This window comes from Arachis stenosperma, chromosome 1 (assembly GCF_014773155.1).
Source record: "Arachis stenosperma cultivar V10309 chromosome 1, arast.V10309.gnm1.PFL2, whole genome shotgun sequence".
NCBI lineage: Eukaryota > Viridiplantae > Streptophyta > Magnoliopsida > Fabales > Fabaceae > Arachis > Arachis stenosperma.
Genome location: NC_080377.1, coordinates 51,980,129 through 51,982,816, shown reverse-complemented (window position 1 = coordinate 51,982,816; position 2,688 = coordinate 51,980,129). Strand labels below are relative to the sequence as shown.

The window sequence follows — 2,688 nt, the reverse complement described above, 5'->3', positions numbered from 1 at the left end:
CAATGCCAACAATGCAAGGAAAGTGCTGGGTGACTTTACTGCACCTACTCCCAACTTCTATGGGAGAAGCATCTCTATCCCTGCCATTGGAGCAAACAACTTTGAGCTTAAGCCTCAATTAGTTTCTCTAATGCAACAGAATTGCAAGTTCCATGGACTTCCAATGAAAGATCCTCATCAGTTTTTAGCTCAGTTCTTGCAAATCTGTGACACAGTCAAGACTAATGGGGTTGACCCCGAAGTCTACAGACTGATGCTATTCCCTTTTGCTGTAAGAGACAGAGCTAGAATATGGTTGGACTCTCAACCTAAAGATAGCCTGGACTCTTGGGAAAAGCTAGTCAATGCCTTCTTGGCAAAGTTCTTTCCACCTCAAAAATGGAGTAAGCTTAGAGTGGAAGTCCAAACCTTCAGACAGAAGGATGGAGAATCCCTCTATGAAGCTTGGGAAAGATACAAACAATTAATCAGAAAATGTCCCTCTGACATGCTTTCTGAATGGAGCATCATAGGTATTTTCTATGATGGTCTCTCTGAACTATCCAAGATGTCTTTGGATAGCTCTGCTGGAGGATCTCTTCATCTGAAGAAGACGCCTACAGAAGCTCAAGAGCTCATTGAAATGGTTGCAAATAGCCAATTCATGTACACTTTTGAAAGGAATCCTGTGAACAATGGGACAAGTCGGAAGAAAGGAGTTCTTGAGATTGATGCTCTGAATGCCATACTGGCTCAGAACAAGATATTGACTCAACAAGTCAATTTGATTTCTCAAAGTCTGTCTGGAATGCAAAATGCACCAAGCAGTACTAAGGATGCTTCATCTGAAGAAGAAGCTTATGATCCTGAGAACCCTTCAATGGAAGAGGTGAATTACCTAGGAGAACCCTATGAAAACACCTATAATTCTTCATGGAGAAATCACCCAAATTTCTCATGGAAGAATCAAGAGAGACCTCAACAAGGTTTCAACAACAACAATGGTGGAAGAAACAGGTTTAGCAATGGCAAGCCTTTTCCATCATCTTCTCAGCAACAGACAGAGAACTCTAAGCAGAACCTCTCTGACTTAGCAACCATGGTCTCTGATCTAATCAAAACCACTCAAAGTTTCATGACTGAAACAAGGTCCTCCATTAGGAATTTGGAGGCACAAGTGGGACAGCTAAGCAAGAAAATTACTAAACTCCCTCCAAGCACTCTCCCAAGCAATACAGAAGAAAATCCAAAAGGAGAGTGCAAAGCCATAACCATGGCCGAATTTGGAGAGGAAGGAGGGGAAGTGAACGCCACTGAGGAAGGCCTCAATGGGCGTGTACTGACCTCCATAGAGTTCCCCAATGAGGAACCATGGGAATCTGAGGCTCAAAATGAGACCATAGAGATTCCATTGAACTTACTTCTGCCTTTCATGAGCTCTGATGAGTATTCTTCCTCTGAAGAGGATGAGTATGTCACTGAAGAGCAAGTTGCTAAATACCTTGGAGCAATCATGAAGCTAAATGACAAGTTATTTGGAAATGAGACTTGGGAGGATGAATCTCCTTTGCTCACCAAAGAACTGGATGACTTGTCTAGGCAGAAATTACCTCAAAAGAAACAAGATCCTGGGAAGTTTTCAATACCTTGTACCATAGGCACCATGACCTTCAAGAAGGCTCTGTGTGACTTAGGGTCAAGTGTAAACCTCATGCCTCTCTCTGTAATGGAGAAGCTAGGGATCTTTGAGGTACAAGCTGCAAGAATCTCACTAGAGATGGCAGACAACTCAAGAAAACAAGCTCATGGACTTGTAGAGAATGTTTTGGTAAAAGTTGAAGACCATTACATCCCTACTGATTTCATCGTCCTAGAGACTGGGAAGTGCATGGATGAAAACATCATCCTTGGCAGACCCTTCCTAGCCACAGCAAAGGCTGTGATTGATGTTGATGAAGGTGAACTGATCATTCAAGTGAATGAAGAATCCTTTGTGTTTAAGGCTCAAGGATATCCCTCTGTCACCATGGAGAGGAAGCATGAAGAGCTTCTCTCAAATCAGAGACAAACAGAGCCCCCACAGTCAAACTCTAAGTTTGGTGTTGGGAGGCCACAACCAAACTCTAAGTTTGGTGTTGAACCCCCACATTCAAACTCTAAGTTTGGTGTTGGGAGGTTCCAACATTGCTCTGAGTATCTGTAAGGCTCCATGAGAGCCCTCTGTCAAGCTACTGACATTAAAGAAGCGCTTGTTGGGAGGCAACCCAATGATTATATTTTATATATTTTCTTTTGTTATTTTATGTTTTTTGTAGGTTGATGATCATAAGAAGTCACAAAATCCATTGAAAAAGCAAAAACAGAATGAAAAACAGGAAGAAAAATAGCACACCCTGGAGGAAGAATTCACTGGCGTTTAAACGGCAGTGAAGCTAGCAGTTGGGCGTTTAACGCCCAGTCTGGCACCCTTCTGGGCGTTTAACGCCAGAAAGGGGCACCAGACTGGCGTTAAACACCAGAAAAGGGCAAGAACCTGGCGTTAAACGCCAGGAATGGGCACCAGCCCGGCGTTTAACGCCAGAAATGCCTCAAAACGTGATTTTGAGTGCCAATTGGTGCAGGGATGACTTTTCCTTGACACCTCAGGATCTGTGGACCCCACAGGACCCCCACCAACCCCACCACCACTCTCTCTCTTCTTCCCCCATT

At 43.6% G+C, this 2,688-nt stretch overlaps 1 non-coding gene across 1 annotated transcript; it reads right to left on the bottom strand.

Annotated features, from left to right (window-relative positions):
- Positions 1 to 385: 385 nt before the first annotated feature.
- On the bottom strand, positions 386 to 493 carry LOC130948377 (small nucleolar RNA R71). The gene has a single exon (XR_009073030.1). It is a non-coding gene; the product is annotated as a small nucleolar RNA R71 (small nucleolar RNA).
- Between the last annotated feature and the right edge of the window lie 2,195 nt (positions 494 to 2,688).